We start from the raw sequence: 22371 nt of genomic DNA on the forward strand, positions 1-22371 counted from the left end.
AGGAAGGAAGGAAGGAAGGAAGGAAGGAAAGAGTTGGAGAAGTGAAAACTCAAATATTTGCTATGTTTAGTTCTGAACAGCCCTCTCTCTTTCTGGGAAAGGCACATAGGAGAGCATATGATTTCACAGAAAGACCCCAGGATATAAAGCCGGACCTCCAGATCATTCACAATTTGGATCCTGGCCCTGCCACTCAGGAGTGGGCACTTCACCAACCTGTGCCTCCATTCTCCATCTGTAAAATGGGAACACCAGGTTTCCTCTGCGGGTTTCTTGGAGAGATTAAGAAAGCTGTGTATGAGTGCACACGGGCAATTTTTGAAAATATTGTAAGGTCCACAGAAAATTTGGTAACTGTGGCTACTTTTGAGGATTCTGTCTAGGAGACTAAGGATTACGGGAGGAAAAATACCCCACCAGTCACTGCCTGCACTCTCATAGTGTTTGACTTTTTTTGTTACACATGTGAATGTATTACTTTTTTTAAAAGACTGAAAAAATGAAACAAAATGTACATATAATGGCTCAATAAATGGTAAGCAATACACCAAGTCTTTTTTTTTTTTTTTTTTTTGAGACCTGTCTTGCTCTGTCACCCAGGCTGGAGTGCAGTGGCATGAACTCGGCCCACTGCAACCTCCACCTCTTTGGTTCAAGTGATTCTCCTGCCTCAGCCTCCTGAGTAGCTGGGATTACAGGCATGTGCCACCATGCCCGGCTAGTTTTTGTATTTTTAATAGAGATGGAGTTTCACTACATTGGCCAGGGTGCTCTCAAACTGCTGACCTCAGGTGATCCACCCACCTCAGCCTCTCAAAGTGCTGGCATTACAGGACTGAGCCAACAGGCCCACCCTGGTCGTCTTAAAAGTTTACTTCATTCTCCCGGATGGCGTAAAACCATGAGACATCCATACCCTTGCAATCGCATGTACAGTTTATACTCCAGGACCTGCACAGAAAACCCTTCCCTTCTTCATTTCCTCAGTCTTCCCACCATCTCCTATCCCCATCCCCCAAAAACCTTCTCCCCAAAGGAGCCCCCTCAGCTTGTTTGGCTAATGTATTCGAAAACCAAATTAGGGGGGCCCTGGCTCCCAGGGAGGTCCCCAAGCCAGTTGCTAGATGCAGGGAATTAGATACCATCTCATGCTCAAATCCGATTAGGTCCCACCCCTGCCCCCACCCCACATGCAAAAGCCTACTTTCTAATCAATTTTACAAAGGGCCCTCTGCAGATATACACTAATGGTATTGAGCTGAGATCTTTAAACCAAGTCTGCAAGAAGTCTGCAGAGATAAAATGTACATACTATATTAAGGAGGAAGCCGGTCGCCACGGCATCCTTCTCCTCAAACAGAGAGGGACTGGGGGTGCAGGCAGAGTGTTCACTACAGTCAAATAACATCCTTTCTCCAGCCTCGACTGCTCTTTCTCCTTTCAAGCTTAACCCACCCTCCAACTCCTTCCCATTTAGGTTGCTTGTTATTTTAACTTTCACCCACTAGAGGCCCAAAATGAGATCCAGTAACTGGTATATCCATTCTCTCATCCTAGGTCCTCTAGGCAGCCTCCCCAAAGGTAACTATTGTTTCTAAGTTTTCTGTGAATCTTGTAACCTTTTCGCAGACATTTCATGTGCACTCATGCACAGCTTTCTTAATCTCTCCAAGAAACTTTCAGGGGAAGCCCAGGTGTTCCCATTTTACAGATGGAGAAGTGGAGGCTCAGGTTGGGTTAAGTGCCCATTGGTGAGTGGATTAACACCTGACTCTGCCACTCACTACCTGCATGGCCTTCAGCTCAGACTCTGAGCCTCAGGCTGTGCAACTGTAAAATGGGGGTGACAACAATAGGCCCTATCTCAAAGGTTAAAGAGATGATATCTGTAATACATTCAGAACAATGCCTGGTTGAAATGAAGCGCTCAATGGAAGTGAGCTCTTACTTCTCTACACTGCCACGTTACTCCTCACATATTTTATAACATTCACACCTTTCACGTAGAATGCCTTTTCCTTTCCCTTCATACAGGAGCTTTCCCCGGCCAGTTTCTCACTCCCTCCTCCTAGCTCTTCCAGCACCTTTCTCGTTCAACCAAGATTTACCGAGTGCCTGCTGCACGCCAGCTCTGTGCATTTGGGGCTGCCATCTTTTTTTTTTTTTTTTTTTTTGAGACAGGGTCTCACTCTGTCACCCAGGCTGGAGTGCAGTGGTGCAATCTTGGTTCACTGCAGCCTTGACCTCCCAGGCTCAAGCAATCGCCCCACCACCTTAGCCTCCGGAGGAGCTGGGACCAGAGGCATGTAGCCCCATGCACCTACACCTGGCTAATTTTTAAAAATTTGTTGCAGAGACAGGGTCTTGCCATGTTGCTTAGGCTGGTCTTGAACTCCTGGGCTCAAGTGACCCTTTTGCCTCAGCCTTCTAAGATGTTGGGATTACAGGTGTGAGCCACTGAGCCCAGCCTGGGGCATCATTTAACAGTTAACTTCTTTAAGGACAGATGGGAACTCTTTTCCTTCTTTGTGTCTTCATAGAAGGTGCTGAATAATTTCTGTAGAATGACCATAAGCATGAATCAATGAGTGGGGCCAGATAGCCTGAGGTGACCATGAACCTGGTTGTGTGCACTTTTTTGGGGCCAAGACCTGAAGTCCTCTCAAACCTGCCTGTTGACTCAGGGGCCCGAGACCGTACTGCAGATAGAAATAACTGCAGCCGGACACTGTGTCCTCGAAGACTGGCTAGTGCATATGTGACCTGAGGTCTGTGTGCTGCCTGTTGTCTGTGCAAGGGCTGGGCTCCTGGGACCCTGCAGTTCTGTGTCAACAGTCACCCACCAGGTGGTTTGGCTGTAAGAATTCACAGGCTGCCTGGCACAAGCAAATTAGGCTGAGAGGCTCTGTTCAGCTTTCAGGAAGCAAGCAAGCTAGCTGCCTCCCTCCAGGTGGGTCTCACTGGCTTCGGCTGCTCAGCCTCCCAGTGCCAGCACCTCTGTGTCCCTTTCCAAGGTCACCAGGCAGTAATGTAGTCTTTCTGCCCTCCTAGAAGCACCCAGACCACTCCTAAAAGATAGCATGGTCTGCATCAGGGCTCAGCCACGAGGGTTTTGGACAGAGTGTGAATCAGTCATTCGGCCCTGCTGGCTCGACTGGACCCAACTTACTCTCTGAGCAGCCTGTGTGACCTGCAGCTCCCAAATCACTGGATCACCTCTGGCCTAAACAGAACAAATGGGAAAGCTAGAGTAAGATCACACTTAGATACCAGACTCTAGTCCCTAAACCAGAGTCAAGGTCAGAGGATTTAGCCTGGCAGCTCTGCTCGATGCAGGCTCTTCAGCCCTCAGACACAGACAGGGGCAACTCCCGACTCTGGAACCACGGACTCCAGGGTCACATTGCATTGTGGCTGTACATTTGTGTCCTGCTCAGCAAAAATGACTAAAAAGTGACAACTAGTTGTCAGCAAAGGCTCCTCCCAGCACAGGCTGATGACCAGCAGCATCAGTATCACCCAGAGTTTGTTAAATTCAGATCCCTGGTCTCTGCCCCCAACCGACTGACTCAGAATCTCTGAGGATGAGCTTCCGCTTGCATTTTAAGGACTCCCAGAAAGAGAAAATGTGCTGTGATTCCTGGGGCCAATGGCACATCGGCTTATCCTTTGAAGAGTGCATTTTCTCTCACCTGATTCTCCCGACAGCCACCGGAGGCAGGGAGGGCCAAGATTCATTTATTCATTTGCTGTGCCAACAACCACGCATTTATTGTGGAGTCTTTAGGTGCCAGACACTGGGGAACAAAACACATTCCCTGCCCTCAGGAAGTGGATCAAGACAGAGCACGCACAAGTAAACAAACTAATCAATAACAGAGTATTAGTCTGTTCATTTGTCTACATGGCATTAATGACTTCTTAGCACTACATCTTGTATTAGACAAAGATGGGGCACTGTTTTTTTCGTTTGTTTATTTATTTTTTATTTTATTTTATTTTTTTGAGACGAAGTCTTGCTCTTGTTGCTCAGGCTAGAGTGCAATGGCTTGATCTTGGCTCACTGCAGCCTCTGCCTCTGGGTTCAAGTGATTCTCCTTCTTCAGCCTCCCAAGTAGTTGGGATTACAGGCACCTGCCATCATGCCTGGCTAGTTTTTTGTATTTTTGGTAGAGGCGGGGTTTCACTATGTTGGCCAGGCTGGTCTCTAACTCCTGATCTTGTGATCCACCTGCCTCAGTCTCCCAAAGTGCTGGGATTACAGGTGTGAGCCACCGCGCCCGGCCGGGACACTGTTTTAACCAATGTGACATTTGAGTAGAATCTTTAATGGAGAGAGGAAGGGAGCTAATGGGTATCTGGAGAGTTGGGGGAAGAGATCCCCAGGCAATGGGAATTAAATGAACTAAATATCAGAAAACCATTGGGAACCAAGCCCTAACTGCCAGCCCCAACCCCACCTACCACCCTCAAGAGACCCTCGGAGACATCTCCAGTCAATGCTTCATTTTTCTCCAGCGTCCTCCCCTGCCCCTTCCTTACTCTGTAATTTCTCAGGGCTGGAGCAGGGGCGGTTTGTCCACTCAGCCCTTTAGGCACAGAGCCTCTGGCCTTTGAGTTTTTCCAAAGACCTTCAACATGCTTGAAATATGCAAATACATTTTTAATCCCCAAATATAAAAAGGAAAAACGCAAGATCAAAATGTGTAAATGTGTAATTAAATGTCCACAAAGCACAACCTAATGTCAACTGGCTTCATTAATGGTATATTCGTAAACATTTCATTATGTTGGAAAATAATTTGTAGGTTATATTTTCTTTCCCTTTCTTTGAGACAGGGTCTCACTCTGTCACCCAGGCTAGAGTGAAGTGGCACAATCATAGCTCACTGTAACCTGAAACTCCTGGGTCTCAAACTCCATGGCTCAAGTGACTCTTTCCTCAGCCTCCCTAGTAGCTAAGACTACAGATGCATGCCACCACATCTTTTTTTTTTTTTTTGACAGAGTCTCACTCTGTTGCCAGGCTGGAGTGCAGCAGCGCAAACTCAAGGAGGCTCGGCAGGGAGAAGGACTAAATCCTAAGGGTAGCTTGGCTACAGAGACCACGTGCAAATCCCGAACTTTGTCCACTTTCCCTTTATCTTTTCCTTTGTCTATTTTCCTAATGCCTCACCCTGGGTTCACCAGAAAGCCCCCTGGAAGCATTCTCCCTCTTCTGATCATGCTTATGGACTTAAATGCCCAAGACAAACCTCCCACACTACTTCCCAAGGTAACTTACAAGGAAACACTCCCATTATCAGTTCATCCACCCTCTAGGTTCCCGGCCTTCTTCAGTTCTGGGAACCAGCTGGGTGCAGTGACTCACACCTGTACCCCAGCAGTTTGGGAGGCTGAAGCAGGAGGATCGCTAGAGGGCAGGAGTTTGAGACCAGCCTGGCCACAACAGCAAGAACCTGTCTCTACAAAAAAAAAAAAAAAAGCGCCGGGTGTAGTGGTGCAGTGGTGCGTGCCTATAGTCCCAGCTACCTGGGAGGCTGAGGTGGGATGATTGCCTCAGCCGAGGAGTTTCAAGGCTGCAGTGAGCTATGATCACACCACTGCACTCCAGCCTCAGTGACAGAGAGAGGCCCTATCTCAAAAACAAACAAACAAACAAACAAACCCAGAAACAAAATCTGCGAGCCCATCCTTCTCACTGCCAAACAGCTTCTGAGGTCTCAGGCTTAAAGTTCATGTCTATGTGAATACACACAAAAGGGCAAAAACTCAGGAAATTGCTTTAGAAAACAACGCGAACAGAATGTCAACACCCAGCTGCGTCTGTCCCCTTCTGAGGGGCTTCCTGGGTCCCTCTGTCCCTGTCCCTTCATACTGAGCCCTCCTCTATAAGAGGAATGACCATTAGAGATAGTTTACTGCCCACAGCAAAATACTCATCTGATTACCATGCCCTATTTATCGTCTCTGAGTTAGGGACCTCATGGCCAAAAAAACAGCTAATATCCTTGGTTTCAAATGATTTTGTTGCTTTTAGAAAAAAAGTCAAAACCATCATTAAGTGTATTCTCAAAAAGCTGGGCTGGAACTGTTGCCAGAGATGATTCTAAGCACTGGGAAGGGGAGGGAGATAAGGAGGCAGAAACAATAAAGGAAGAGAAGAAGGTGGAGGAAGAGGTGAAGGCGGTTGCAACACTGACGGCCATTTCTCGAGGGGCTCTGCGGAAGGTGAAATTCTAGGACATTAACTAAGAGATCACAGCCCATGGTCTGGCCATTCATTCACTCACAATATTTATTAGATACCTCAAAGTTCTGGACACCATTTTGGCAGGGAAAAGGAAGTCCCTGACCTCAGGAAACTTTTATTCTGGTGGGAGAGACAGATAATTAATTATACTATATTATATAAATAATTTAAAAGTATTTTGAGATACAGGAATACACTTATGTGTGGTATGTATCTACACACACACATATGCAGACACACTGCTCATGGGCACTTCTGTGGCCAGGTCCCTGGTGAGTACTGGTTGCTAAAGACATATGCACACACACACACACACACACACACACACACACGAGACTCTTCCTTTCTGAAACACCCTCATGCAAAATAGGATGCAGCAACCTTGTTCATGCAGCAGATAGACAGAAAGCACACCAGCTATTTGAGAGCACATAGATTTGTCCAAGTCACACCAATGATTGGAGCACAAGAAGGTCCTGCTCCCGGCCGGGCATGGTGGCTCACACCTGTAATCCCAGCACTTTGGGAGGCCAAGGTGGGTGGATCACCTGAGGTCAGGAGTTCTGGACCAGCTTGGCCAATGTGGTGAAACCCCATCTCTACTAAAACTACAAAAATTAGCCGGGAGTGGTGGCTGGTGCCTGTAATCCCAGCTACTGAGGAGGCTGAGGCAGCAGAATGGTTTGAACCCGGGAGGCGGAGGTTGCAGTGAGCCGAGATAGTGCCATTGCACTCCAGCATGGGCAACAAGATCAAAACTCTGTCTAAAAAAAAAAAAGATGGTCCTGCTCCCAATCAGCAGGGTCTTACCGCCTGTCACCACCTCCACTTCTCTGGCATTCTCAGGGACCACCTCTAGGGCACCGGGGCCTCCTACAGCAAGGAAATGTGGAACTGAGTAGGGTCTGTCTGTCACCAGCAAGGAAGATGATGGCTCAGAACACCTTGAGCTATGCTCTGCCTTTCTCTCTACGATGTGACCACATCTTACCATCACACAAAGTCTGTGTTCCCTAATAGTATTATACTTCCTCCCATTCCCTCATCTCTTCATTTTCCCTTTTGCCATCAAAAGGCATCCTGTCAGTTAAGGGCTTTCAGATAAACTGTTCGATTTCAAACCACGTGCCTGGTAATGCCTCTGTTTTGTTTGCTCCTAAAGGTTTCCCAGCCACACAGTAGGAATCAGGCTGGTAGAGCGGTTAAGGGCATTGTTCTAGAGTCAGAAAGGACTAGGTTCAAAGCCTGATTTCCCACTTGTGAGAAAGTCACACAACTCTGTGCATATTTCTATATCTGTAAAATGAGACAGTAGTTCCTAATGCAAAAAATGGTTGAAAAGATTAAATGAGATCATGCACCCAGAGCGCTTAGCACTCAGCCAGTACTGAGTAAACACCCTCTAAGTACAGTTGAATCACAAATTCTGGTTGAGTATGGTGGCTCACACCTCTAATTCCAGCACTTTGGGAGGCCAAGGTAAAAAGATTGCTTGAGCCCAGGAGTTTGAGAGCTGCCTGGCCAACATGGGGAGACCCTGTCTCTACAAAAAACACAAAAATTAGCCAGATGTGGTGGTGTAAGCCTGTGGTCACATCACTGGACTCTAGCCCTCCACCTAGGTGACAGAGCAAGACCCTGTCTCAAGAAAAAAGAAAAAAGAAAAAAAGAATTCCCAGAGCTGGATGGAATATCATGCCTGTAGTCCCAGCTACTTAGGAGGCTGAAGCAGGAGGATAGCTTGAGGCCAGGAATTCGAGGCCAGCCTGGGCAACATAGAAAGACCCCCATTTCAAAAAAAGAAAAGAAAAGAAATAAAGAATTCCCAGAAAGTTCTCTCTTGAGTCCTTTCACTTTGGAATGCAGCTTGACCAAGACAGTGCCTGGAAGCCTGAAAATGCACCACAGCCCCAGTCATGGACAGGCCGCCTTCTTGCAGCTGGCACAGTAGTGTCTTACTAATGTTACATCTCCAGGGCAGTGTCTCCCAATGGATAGTCCCCAGAGTCATGGGATTCAACAGGTATCATGGCCCTTCCCTCCTTCCCTCCTCCCCAGCCCCACAAAGGACCATGGCCAAATAAATAAGGAAAACACTTGGGTGAACAAGTCAAATAGATTTCTTGACTGCATTCTCAGAATGTTTAATACACTAAAATGCCCTGGAAGGCTGAAGACAGGGCCATAGTATACAAGAGTCTCTCAAACTCATGTGACTGCTATGATGGTTAATTCTGAGTGTCAACTTGACTGGGCCATGGAGTCTCCAGATATTTGGCCAAACATTATTCTAGGTATTTCCATGAGGGTGTTTTTGGATGAGATTAGCATTGAAATCAGCAAATTAAGTAAAGCAGGTTGCCCTATGCAATCATCCAATCAGCTAAAGGCCTGAATAAAACCAAAAAGCTGACCCTCTCCCAAGAGAAAGAAAATCCTTCCTGCCCAATGGCCTTCAAACTGGGACATCAGCCTTCTGGAGTCCACCTGCCTTTGGACTCCAACTGAAATATTGGCTCTTCCTGGGTCTCAAGCCTGCCTACTTTTGGACTAGAATTACACTGTCAGCTCTCCTGGATCTCCAGCTTGCTGATTTACCCTGCAGATTTTGGGATTTGTCAGCTTCCATAATCATGTCAGCTAATTCCTTATAATAAATCTCTTTATATACATAAATAAAGGATACACACACACACAGTCATCCATTGCTTAATAATGAAATAAATTGTTAGGATATTTCATCATTGTGTGAACATCATAGAGTGTACTTACACAAGCCTAGATGGCATAGCCTACTACACCCCTAGGCTGTATGGTAAAGCCTATTGCTCCTAGGTTACAAAGCTGTACAGCATGTTACTGTACTAAATACTGTAGGTATTTGTAATACAATGGTATGTGTATTATCTACACAAATAAAAGGTACAGTAAAAAATGCAGTGTTAGGGCCGGGTGCGGTGGCTCAAGCCTGTAATCCCAGCACTTTGGGAGGCCCAGACGGGCGGATCACGAGGTCAGGAGATCGAGACCATCCTGGCTAACATGGTGAAACCCCATCTCTACTAAAAAATACAAAAAACTAGCCCGGTGAGGTGGCGGGCGCCTATAGTCCCAGCTACTCGGGAGGCTGAGGCAGGAGAATGGTGTAAACCTGGGAGGCGGAGCTTGCAGTGAGCTGAGATCTGGCCACTGCACTCCAGCCTGGGCGACAGAGCGAGACTCCGTCTCAAAAAAAAAAAAAAAAAAAAAAAAATACAGTGCTATAGTCTTATGAGACCCCATCATACATGCAGCCCATCATTAACCAAAATGTCATTATGTGGCACATGACTACATATCGTATTGGTTCTGTTTGTTTGGCGAACTCCCCAGGAAGCTGTTTCCCCTGAGAGCATCTTGCAGTACTAAAGTTCCACGAATGCTCTAGGAATGCTGTAGCTGAAGGTCAGAATCTAAGAAGGCTGGAGGCCTCCATGCCCCACCCACTGCCCAGAAGTTGGGGCCACCACCAGCTGGCTGACAATGGGGTGCTCCCTGAAGTAATGTATCCCCACGGTCCCCATTCATCACGGTCTCTTTAATCTGAAGTCTTCCAGGCTGTAAAGACCAGCCAGCAAGGGGGATTCGGAAGGCTCACTCTTTCATGAATGACAACTCCCAGTCTCTTTCGAGGCTTCCTCTTTTGTTCCGTTTTCCTATGACACAGGATGTTTAATGCCTTTTCTCCTCTCAACCCTCCCATGTGAATATTGGACAGTGTAGGGCTCAGTAGTGGCCTGGGCCTGAGCTGTGATCACACCCAGGGCAAAAGGGTAAAAGGAGCCCTTCTTCTCACACATGTGTCTGGCAACTCCCTGCAAGAGGCCAGAGCTAAGAGCACAATCAGGGAGAGGGAGAGGACCGTGCTCTCAGTGTTGCTCAAACCAGGGAAGAAATCTTGTATCTCTGGACCTTAGAACCAGCTGCCCTTTGCACAGTGCAGAAGAGCAGAGCACCACGGGGAAGAGGAGAATTCCTGAACTGAATGGAGCCTCACCCATAGGAGCCTGCCTGTTGGAGGATGGCGGATAGAAACAGTTGTTCCCGTGTCTTCACTTTCTGTCCCCAGGTTCCCTACAGTGACTTAAGGCCCAGCTTGAGAACACCTAGTTTCCAGTTTCTGGGTTCTAGGCCAGTGGTTCCCATCTTCCCACCACACGAGATAATTCCCACTCCTGTTCACTACCACCCAAACTGGGACCAATATAAGGTTGACTCTATAGGTCAAGTGAGAACATAAAACATGGGAAAAGGCAACCTAGGACAATGATCACATTGTAAAAGAAAAACCATTTTCACATCCCTAATGAGGAAGACCCTAACCTGAGAATCAGGAACAGACTTCAGTGGAAGCGGTTCCTTTTGGAAGGCTCCCGACTGTTGTTATTTCCCTCATTTTGTTCAAATCTGCAACAGTCTTCAGACTGAAATCCATCTGCCACTATTAAGAGTTCTCTGCCCTGTGCTCTTTCTCCCCAAATTATGTTCTCAGCTAGCTATTTTCTTATTCAAAACTTTTAATCACTACCTTTCCCAGAATGGCTTCTCTAGAAGTTTTCCCAGAAGGAAAATGTCAAGGGACAGCAGTACACGAAGTACCCAGTTGAAGGGCTCCCACTGCCAGGCTAATTCTCAAGAGCAGATGAGGTACCAGGAGCAGGAGGGGGGTGCGTGCCTTTCCTCCCTTCTGCCCCCAGCTAGACTCTTGAAAGCTCTGGCTCATTCGGCCCTCCCAGCCAAAGCAGCGTGGGTTCTGTTGGGTAATTTGCAGGTTTGGCTGGTAAGATGAGAAAGGTATAGGCATCTTGCTGGGCCATTATTTATTCTGCCTGGATCAGGGACTGAGCCTGACCTGAGACGGCCACAATTACCCCAGTTCCGCTGGACACCTATGTGACCTCCCACCGAGTTTGCTCCTCAAAATGGCAGCAGCTGGTCAGGAGCAGCAGGGTGTGACTGCGAAGTCAGGAGACCAATTGTGACCAACTGATATTTATACACCCTGGTGAGCACTGTCCCCTTCCTCATGGTCACCTTGGGCATCTCTTCCCAGTTCCCAATATGCTGGCTTTGATCAAAGCATTTTTGGAGCTCCTCTGGGAGCTGCCTTTCAGGCCAGATTATCTAAGAAATAGAGTCACATCCTCACTTTCTTTGTAATCAAAAATCGCTTGGCTCAGCTCTGTCACCGAGCTAATTCCCTAGTCTTGCCTCCAAATGACCTCGGCTGCATTAAACATTAAATCCACCCCCAATGGAAGAAGACTTGCCATCAGCGAGCATATTCAAAGGGGATGATGTGGCTCTGAGGGCATCATGAGAAGGAATGAGTGGCAGGGACATTGCTAGGAAGCCTCCCAGAGTGCACATCCAACCTGTGTTGGCTGCTTGGTTTCACCTAGCCTAGCACTGACCCAGGGAGTTGGGGTTCTCTTATCCTCATTAGACAGATGAGAACACAGAGGCTCAGAGGCTAAGGGGCTTGTCTAAAGATCACAGAGCAATACCAAGGAACCCTTTGGACTCTGTCACAGGGAGCTTCCTGATGGATTGTCAAAAGCATAGAGCTTCTTTAAATAGAGATATGTATGCACTGGTTAAAACACACAGCTCACCAGCAAGCCATCCCAGTCTCCCCTTCACACAGCCACAGGGACCTTCCCTCCCAGACCATCCAGATCTGCTGTTTGGACCCATCTGCAAAAGAGGCAGGCTGCAGCCAGGGGACAAGTGGTAGCTTCAGTCCCCAACTTACTGAGTCCAGCAAGACACTTGGGTCTCAGGGTCTCCATTAGGAAAATGAGGATTTAAAAAATCCCTAAACCACCTATGCAACTGCATCCTTTCTGTCACCTCCTACAGTCCCCTCAACAGACAGAGAGACTGAACGGAATCAAATGCAGGATGGTGGTGGTGAGTTGGAATTTAGGAGGCAGGCAGACCTAGGCTGGAGTCAGACTCCACCATGTACTAGCTCAGCAACCTGGGCAAGGCACACAGCCTCAGTTTCAACACCTGTAAAAGGAGGAGCAGAAGAGCTTCTACCTCACAGGGCTGTCACAAGTATTCAATCAGCCTGTGTATCTGGGACCTGGAATGGTTGACCCTGAATGCAATGCCCAATGCCAGTCAGCCTCTTACCCCACGTGTATGATCCCTTGACTGCCTAGAGAGGCAATCCTCTCCTCTGACCCCTTCCCCCACAGCCTTACCCTCCTCCCACCCACCGCACCCTGCCAAGAAAGGGCACTGTCTCCCACTGTCTCCCACTGTCTCCCTACTCTAGGGAAATACAAACGAAAGGTGACAAGGTGGTAAGCAGCAAAGCAGAGACCACCCCATTTCCGGGCTGCCTGTGAACTCTAATGGGGGAAGCAATAACAAAAAGCGAACTCAGTTTCCAACAGAGAGAGAGATTGAAATATGGGGGAACTATTTGTCTTCCACAGATGTGTCCAGCACAGTGGACTCTGGAGGTGGGTCTAGGTTTAAATGCGAGCTTTGCCTTGTGTTGGATCTGTGACTTTGGGGGTGCTCCTCAACCTCTCTGAGCTCCCATTTTCTCATCTGGAATATGAGGAAAATGCACGTGCCTACTTTGCAAGACAGTTGTGAGATTCAAAAGTACTAACTGGGTAACGCACGACACACTGTGCCTGGCATATAGGAAATAGTTCGATGTGTGCCAGTTAGCAGGGCTATGGAATGAATTTTCCAACAAAGCACAAGCTGATGTGGGAGGCACTGCCCCATGTTTGAAAGGCTAGACATAAAAAAGTCAGAGGATACCCAACGAGGCCCTGCATGTGCCCATTCTCTGTTGCCCATTGATATGAAACAAAGAGGTTTATTCAAAAGGGGAAAGTGTGCAACAGAGACTGCAAGCCCCTGGCTGCTGTTATATCTTCTATAACCTTCCAAACAGGTCAGCTTTGCATGCACATACCTCCTGCCACAGGCGACTTTCTGCTCAGGAGGTAGTGCATTTCTGAGTACCAAACCTCCAGGTTAATCAGAAGTCCCTCTTTTTGCCCCAAGCTATTATTCTTTTAAATGTTTTATTATTTTTGAAAAATAGAGACAAGGTCTCGCTACGTTGCCCAGGCTGGTCTCAAACTCCTGGTCTCAAGCAATCCTCCTGCCTTGGCCTCCCAAAGTGCTGGGATTAGAAGCATAAGCCACCATGCCTGGCCTGCCCCAAATTATTTTGTCCCAATTTTTGCCCAAATTTTGTCCAATACATCTATTTTGGAATTACTCTAAAGCCAGCAAGCCCAGCCTTCGTAAAGAAAATAGGAATCTGTGACTGAAGCTGAGATTCCCGGGGTAAGGTCAAACTCCACACATTACTGACACCCTGGATGGGGTATCTGGCACTTTGGCTGTTTTGCATGGGCAGCATCAGAGGGCAGAGAAGGAAAGTCAGAGCTGGTCACGCCGGGAGGTTCTGCTGCCCAGACTGGCCCTGGGGGACTGGCCTGCTGGGTGCCGTTGACTGGGGTCTTGGCCGCTAGGGGGTCCTGGGTCACCTCTACAAGCCCCCTCCTGAGGCATCTGTAAGATGGGGGTTCAGGCCCCACAGGCAGCCTCTGGAGGTACGAGTCCTATCTGTGACCTGAATCCAAAGGCCCAGCCAAAGGAATAACAATTAGAAATATCACCAGATACACTCTCTTTGATGTGTCCCAACCCGGGGAATTGGTGTCAGAAGACACACAGAAAGCCAGATGGTATTTTCCAGGGTCATGGTCCACCATGGAGTGAAGCCCAGGGCCCCTTTCATGTCCTTTCCCAAGTCAGTCCGTGCCCGGGCGGCTGGCGTGGGAGGAGAGACCGCAGAGACATAAGATTAATGGCTTCCTGGGCAGGTGAGCAGCCACCCACTCGGGCAGTCACGATCCTCCAGCGACTCCCTCAGCCTGGCTCCATAAGGCGTGAAGTGGAGAGAGAATCCGGTGGTGAGGCCAACCCTTGCCAATGCAGGCCGAGCCCAGCTGCTGCATCTGACGCCAGCGCTGGCTCCGGGAGTCGAGCCTCCGGGCTAAGCCTCTGTCTGGGTTTGTCCTGCTGCAGGCAGAGGCACAGGCTTGGTAGAACGTGCACTGCAGGGGACCAGGGGAATTGGTGGACAGGCAGCTGGAGCAGGGACAGAACCCAGTTTCTAGAGGGCTGTCTGTGCAGAGAGCCGACTTCCAAGTTTTCATAAGGACCCCTTGTATTTCAATATTTTTCTTAGGAAGGTTTATTAGTTGCTGGCTTGTTTACTCACACTTGGTTCCCTTAACTTACACATTAAAATTGTTTTCATTATAGAATACGTACGTACAATCAAAAGAATCAAAGTTAAAAGCAAAAATCTCTCCCAATACCAGGATTCTTAAGCACATTCCCTACAGCTGATTCAAAGAACAGTTTTTTTTTATATCTCTTTCCACAAGTTTCAAAAGCATATACCCAGCATTTGGAGCTTAAAAAGCCATGCATGTGATTTTACTCTATCTACTGTCCAGCTACTTGTTTTTTATTTTTACTCAACTCTATGTTGCCTGTATTTTCATCTCAGTCCACATGAACCTATGAAGGCTTTTTTTGATACGGAGTCTCGCTCTGTCACCAGGCTGGAATGCTGTGGCGTGATCTTGGCTCACTGCAACCTCCACCTCCCAGGTTCAAGGGATTCTCCTGCCTCAGCCTCCTAAGTAGCTGGGACTACAGGCACGCACCACCATGCCCAGCTAATTTTTGTATTTTTAATAGAGATGGAGTTTCACCATGTTGGCCAGGATGGTCTCAAACTCTTGACCTCGTGGTCCACTTGCCTCAGCCTCCCAAAGTGCTGAGATTACATGTGTCAGCCACTATGCCTGGTTGAAGGCCTCTTTTTAATGCCAAAGCATTTCTCAGTCACGCCCCCCACCCCAAGTACCAAGTATCATAATCTTGGACTTTCAGTCTTCATTAGGTGGAAAAATATATCATAACTCCTAATTCAGCAATACTTTAAAATGAATTTATACTTTTCTTTTGAATGACCATAGCCATGTTTACAGAGAATGCTTGGGGTATCTCTGGCTTTGTGAGGCTGACAGTACCCTGCATAAAAGCATTTTGTAAGCATTATTTTATTAAATCCTTCTGCAACCCTGTAAGAGAAGGATTCTTACTCCCGCTTTTCAGATAAGGCCAGCCTGCACAGGGAGGTTAGGTGACTTGCCCCAGGGTACACAGCAAGGGAGAGTTGTCAGCTGAATTCACACCTGTCTGACATCAAAGGTCCTGCTTGCTCTGCCGCACCACACAGGGGCTGTCTACTCCTTCGTGTTCTTCTAGTGTGGGCCGTGAGTCAGAAGGGACTCCTTCCTCCACACACCCTGCTGCAGTCCCCAGGGAGCCAGCGGTGTTCAGATCCATGGTAATATTGCCAGACCCTCAAGTGACCTCGGAGCCGGGATGGCTAGTTAGGTACTGACCTAGGACACAGGCTGGAGTAGCTGGGATGCTGCCTGGCAGCAGGGCAATACATTCCTATTTCTGTACTGACCATGGAATGAGGCCCCGGGAAGGCCAGCATGGGCCAGACAGTGCACACGGCTTAATTCTCATGTAGCTCTTACCTCTCCATCTCCTCCTCCCACGGAGCAAGGGGCTGACTGTCCGAAATGGAGAGCTCCTACTGAGGTCACCGAGGGCAGAGAACAGCCTAAAGGGATGGCCCAGGGAGAGAAGTGAGGGGCCCACGGGCCCACATCAGGAGATGACGGCAGCAAAACCTGCAAAGGAGGCCACCTTGCCCAGACGGTCAGCTCATCTTCCCTCCTACCAGTTTCCCTCTATCAAAATTCTTTTTATCTTTTAATTTTCTTACATGGGAAGGTTCGTATCAGTCTGTCCAGCCCTCCTGTGGCTCTGCGTGGCTCCTGCAGTTTCCTCACCCTGCCCGGCCTGAGATGGGTATGCAGTGACACTGGCACAGTCTCATCAGTGATCTGCACTGCCTGGCTGGAGGCTCACCATTTAGGTACTCAGAGCCCCAAGGTCAAAGAGGCCCTTAATGCAGCTGACAGCAAATGATTTGCATCCACAAGATGCAAGACAGCTCTGGGTAAAGGTAAAGAGGCCAAGCCCTGAGTTTCCTTCTGCACCTAAGCTGCAGAACTGCACCCAAGGCCCTCATCAGCTCAAGCTCTCAGTTTTTTCATCTGTAAAATGAGGGCGCTGAAGCCAAGGAGCCTCCCTCCCAGCCCCCACAGGCTGCATCCTCTTTAAGGAGGAGAGTACTAGCCACATGAGGTGCTCAAGGGATATCAGGGATACCCTTCAGTATAAAAGGCCCAGAAAGAGAGAAGGAGGCAAAACATGAGTAACCACAAGATGCACTTTGCACAGCGCCTGGCTCATAGTGGGCAGTCAGAAGATGTTAGCAAATATTACTATCGTCTTGAGCATCAGCAAAGAGAAAAATATAGGGAAACTGGCCTAGGACGACAGAGGCAGGGATACAGGTCTAGAAAGAAAGAAGGATGGGGAAAAAGAAAAGAGCCCAGCATCAAAGAGAAGCTGGTTTTGCCTGGACTGGCCAAGTCTACCTGTTACAGGCACAATCTCTGATCTCATCCATGTGACCAGGAACTGGAAGTACTAAAACTAGAATCCGAAGTGTTCTAGGCTGGGCACGGTGGCTCATGCCTGTAACACCAGCACTTTGGGAGGCTGAGGAGGGCATATCACCTGAGGTCAGACCAGCCTGGCCAGTATGGTGAAACTGTACTAAAAATAAAAATAAATAAATAAAAAATTAACCAGACGTGTTGGTGCATGCCTGTAATCCCAACTACTTGGGAGGCTGAGGCGGGAGAATCACTTGAACCTGGGAGGCGGAGGTTGCAGTGAGCTGAGATCGTGCCACTGCACTCCAGCCTGGGTGACAGAACGAGACTCTGTCTCAAAAAAAAAAAAAAAAAAAAAAAAAAAGAATTCAAGGTGTTCTTACTGAGAAGACTGCAGCCGTGGAGTCCCTTGCCTCAGCTATCCTGGGGACTCCAGGTCCTCTCGCCCTCATAAAAATACCTCTGATTCAAGTCTGGCAGGCATCTGCTGGACATGGGCAACTGCTTGGAAACGCTTGCAGTTGCCAGCACCTGGCCACACTCTTCACCTGGGCACGGACCAGGGGACCTCTCTCCTGCTCTGATCCCAGGTAATGTTTTTTCTTTGCAGTAAATGTATTTCATGCAAAGTCTTGATGTCATAAAATGTAAAATTTTTAACATAAAATACACTTATAGACCAAAAAAAGAGATCCATTGCCAGACCATATGTGACTATTTTTATTACTATCGTTGCCATGCAAAAGTAGCTGGCACAGAGGAAAGACTTAGGAGGCTGCAGGGCATGGAGAGGAGTGTTGTTAGCAAGGTGGTGGCCAAGACTGCACGTAGGGGTGTCTACTGGAGCTACGGTGGGGGCACTTCCCCACGCAATAGGTCTCTAGGGGAAGGCCCATCAGGTTTCTGACTCTGGCCTCACGTCAAGCCTACGGGGTGTCCTGCGAGCACTCTGCCAGCCAGGCATGGAGCTGGGTGGTCAAAGAATACACAAGGGAGATAAATCCACAAACCCAAGCCCATGTGTGTTAGATCCTGGCTACAGCACCTTACAGACCAAAGCAGGCCTCCCTCTCTGCTATGCCCCAAAGGCTTTGCACAGGAAATTGGTCTCCAGTGCCTCCCTGCCCCACATGCCCACACAGAGGCCTTCCCAGGGCTGTCCACAGGCCCTGGGTTCCAGCTCACACATATGGACCACCCCCAAGTGGCTCTTCTCTGTGAAGGCCAGTGGCCATGCAGGGCTACTGACCCAGGGAGCAGCAAGGGGGTGGGCCTGCCCTTCCCTCTTCCTCATTCTTTCTTGGCAAATGGAAGCACTTCTCTCGGCACGGCATGAACAGATCCCAACACTGGCTCTTTCAGGTGTCCTGACCCTCTCCACAGCCGTACTGGGATGAGGCCTTGGTGGCAGCCTCCGAGCCACATGCCTGTCTCAGGGCCTGCGCTCCCCTTTTCTGAGCCCAGGGTCAACTGAACAGTTCAGCCTGAGACCACGTTAATGTGTTGGGAAAAGCACCAGGAAGGTTGGCCTGGAAAGACAGAGATCTGCGATAGAAACAGTGGGTTTTCTGGGCCCCTGGAATTCTGAGCTATTTCAGGCAGACAGACTTGGATGTGCATCCTGGCTCTTGAAGTGGACCCACTGCACCACCTTGGGCAGTCACTCAACTCCTCTAGACCTCTGTAAAGCGGGAACAGGACTCCCTACTTAGGTATTACTGTAAAGATCAAAGACATCAAATGCTAAAACAGTAGCTTCCTTCCCCTCTAAGTTGATAAATTCTAGCACTCCCCAAAATCTACTCACAGAAGCTCTTAGAGCCCAGGGATCCTGTGGTGCTGTTTCTCGGATATGCCCCTGCCTGCCAGGGCCGCTGGCTTACTCCCCCACACACCACTCTGCACTCTGACTCAGGGAACACAGTGCCCCAGTGTCTCTGCTTCTATGGACATCCCGAAATACCAGCAGCCAGAGCAGGGCCTGGAGGCCCCTCCCTGCCCTGGGGCCTGCTGAGAGCCACGGGGACCCGCTAAGTACTGCAGTTACTCAGAACAGAAAGCCTTCGAAGAGCTATCAGGCTCTAAACGAAGGCTGCAGGGACAGTGCCGGCAGAAAGAAACAGAGTTCTTCAGAGAGTCCAGACACAGGTTAGATAGGAAGTTGCTCCCAATTAATGAGTTGGAGCCTGGCAAGGTGGTTCCTCAGCCCCCTCTAGGCCCTCAACCCCTTGGATATTCACCCCCATGCCTCAGTCATGTGTGCCTTGTTGTGAATTAGAATAACTAGGTTCAGAGCCCACCCACCTCCTCAACCAGGCACTCTTGGACAGTGAACAACCTGTACAACTGAACAGGTAACCCACCAGTGGTTCTCCCCAAAGCACAGATTTTCTCAAAATGTGTCTAAACCTCTGCCTCGTGTTTACTGAAGGCTCCTCCATGACTGACCCTGTGCTGCCGACGAATCAGAACCAAATGGGCCCTTGAGGAGCTCAGGGTAAAGTGAAAGACTCCCATAGTGAGGTGGGAAGGAACGGCTTCAACTCTCAAGGCTGCTTTCTCCTTGGGAAGGCCACTCCAAAGGGCATTTGTCTACAGACCAGGGATTCAAAGAACAGGAGACCCCAGCAATCAGCTGCAGCTTCTGGCCTGTCCAGCATGCAGATGGATGCATTGCCAGGAGTCTGTGGGCTTGTAGTGCACTTACCATTGGAAAAAGGTTGGGCTGGGAACTGTGTATATCTGAGTCACTGAGCTGCCCCTTCTGATGGCAAAGGTCTGAACCCGAAGCAATTTCCAGGTAACAGAGAGATTAAGCAAATCCTCACTCCAGGGGCCTGTGTTGGCTGGGACCCAGGGAACCTCCACGGAGGGGTCTAGAAAAGCCCAAACCCCCTCTGGCTCTTTCCTGGCCTCTGCTGTCCTGGAGGCTGCAGACCAAATCTTCTCACCTTCCCACTTTGCTGTAGCATCCCAAGAAACCACAATGCGGCCAATGTAACCTCAAGTGTGTGCTCCAACTCGGGATTGGCCAGGAATATTTTCTCCACTCGCAAAGCCAGAGGAGCCCTTGCCTTCATGGGCATGACCACACAGCCCAGCATTTCCAGAGAGGGCAGCTGCCTCCTCGCAGGGTCCTGGGACCCCGCTGCAGCCACACACAGAGGCTCCCTTCATGCTGCAGCTTGGCTGTTCTTGGCATCTGCTCCATTCCTCTCCTGACCTCACCTGTGCCTGCCTCACCTGTTCAACCATGTTGTGCTGCTGTGGCCTCATTTCCTCACAGGGCCTGGGGCACAATCCTCTCACGCCTGGAGGCTTAAGCATATCTCTCCATCAGGGTCTTTCCCCTTGGAAAATTCATGGTTTTCACTTCCTGCACTTAGCTCCTCAAGTTAAATCCCACACACAGGGGTCCTGTAAGGAAAAGACATGAACCTTACGCTCTAGAAATAAAAGGAAAAGACATGAACCTTACGTTCTAGAAATAAAACTTCCATTCCTCCAACTGGCACGTCATCTGTTTCCATAGAATTTGGATAGGGAGCAATGAGAAGAAATACTAAAAAGAGCTAATACTTATTGAGCACCTACTGTGTACCAATTTCTGCTATAAGTAGCTTATGTTTATCAATTTTTTTTTTTTTGACACTGAGCCTCACTCTATTGCCCAGGCTGGAGTGCAATGGTACAATCTTGACTCACTGCAATCTCCACCTCCTGGGTTCAAGTAATCCTTCTGCCTCAGCCTCCCAAGAAGGTGGGATTACAGGCACCCACCACCACATCTGGCTAATTTTTGTATTTTTAGTGGAGACGGGGTTTCACCATGTTGGCCAAGCTGGTCTCGAACTCCTGACCTCAGATGATCCACCCATCTCTGCCTCCCAAAGTGCTGAGATTACAGGTGTGAGCCACCACACCCAGCCATGTTTATCAATTTTTAATATTTACAGCAATCCAACGTGGAAGATCACAGCAGAAGAGGAATCTGAGACACAGGGAGATTGAGTCATTTTTCTGGGGTCACAGAGCTGGGTTGTGACGGAGCCAATGCAGTGGTGTGGTAATAAGTGTTCAACAACTAGCTGGGGGAAGGCAGATCTGTAGCATTTGCCAATTTCTGTGGTGTAACTACTCCCATCATGGCCGTTCTCAAACTACCAGTGTGTCATCAGAGAACGCAGGCTTGGGAAGAGACAGGCATCAGCTCGGCATTGCATGGTTTTTCCACCGTACGTTAGGTGTAAATTGACTGCAAGAACGTAAAGTGAAATGTACTAAGATATGAGGAAGTGAGGAGTGGTATTTATCACCTTTGTTTTTAATACAATGTATTTAACTATAAGTTTATACCATTTAATTTTTAATAACAATTGTGTTTGACCATCAGCCCGCAGAACTGCTGAACATTTAACAATGAGCTCTCCTGAGCTGGTTTGAGCTGGTTCCAGCACACCACTGGGACCAGGATTTCAACTCAGTCTGGAGCTAGGGTTTTTCCTCCTAACCACAACACTAGACTGCCTCCCAGAAGGATATAATGCTTCCCTAGCCAGAGCTGCCTCCATGGCTCAACCAGGGCAAAAGATGTAGCAGAACCAGTGCTCTCCTGGTTACCTCTTCCCAGGCCCTTTTTTCTCCCTCTTTTCCCCCAAGGGCTCCCCTTTAACTACTTCCAATCCCCTCAGGTTAGCTAGACCAACATTTATTAAACACCTACTCTGTGTCACTAGGGACACAGAGATAAGCTTGGACTCTAGGACCTCATGATCTAGGAGAAAAAATAAGCAAATATTCAAATCCAACAGATTGTAACCCAGTCAGGGGCATGAGACAGAGAACAGCTGCAAGGAGAGAGACTAATTCCCCCAGGGAGAAGTCAGGGATGGCTTCACACAGAGGGAGATACCTAAGCAGGGTTTTAAAGGATAAATAGAAGTTTGCTAAGCAGATCAGGGTGGGGAAGCAATATAAGAAGGACCAGATCTGAGGTGTATACATAGGTAAAAGTTTTCCAGACGTAGGAGGGGACTCAACAATGAAGAGTGGAAGGGAAGAACTGAAGATATGCTCCATATCTTGGCTTGGGTGGGTCCCTGCCTAAAGAGACGTGAGGAGAAGCAGGTTTGGAGTGTGATGCTGTGCACGTGCTGCTCTGTGGTGCCTGCGGGATTTTGCATGTGCTGCTGTGTGGTGCCTGCAGGAATCCAAGACAGGCACCAAGGTAGGGCACTGAGACTCAGACTTGGGAGCCATTGGAGAATGGGCAATAAGAGAATGTTGGGAAGGCATGGAACAGGAGAAAATGCAAGCTGAGAAGAGGGAAGTCGGCTTCAAAATATGTTTATGATAGACTCCAGGAGAGGTATGGACGGGATCAGATCACTGGGTGGCCTCCAGAGGCTGGGCATAGGCCCTTGGAGGATGATATCAGTAAGACCAAAAGTTCCTTTCTACAGCTTTCTCCTG

General features: G+C 48.6%; 1 protein-coding gene across 3 annotated transcripts in view; it reads right to left on the reverse strand.

Annotated features, from left to right (window-relative positions):
• ESRRB (estrogen related receptor beta) overlaps positions 1–22371 on the reverse strand; it is a 191723-nt gene that overhangs the window by 92564 nt on the left and 76788 nt on the right. The window contains exon 2 of one of the 3 annotated variants that reach the window (XM_033187336.1): positions 20143–20316. The exons of the other annotated variants lie outside the window; for them this stretch is intronic. The gene's annotated coding sequence lies outside the window, so the exon portion shown is untranslated. The remainder of the gene's footprint in view (positions 1–20142; positions 20317–22371) is intronic. 3 annotated transcript variants of the gene reach the window in all.

The sequence above is a fragment of the Trachypithecus francoisi genome, unplaced genomic scaffold, assembly GCF_009764315.1.
Source record: "Trachypithecus francoisi isolate TF-2019V2 unplaced genomic scaffold, Tfra_2.0 Lachesis_group3, whole genome shotgun sequence".
Lineage (NCBI taxonomy): Eukaryota > Metazoa > Chordata > Mammalia > Primates > Cercopithecidae > Trachypithecus > Trachypithecus francoisi.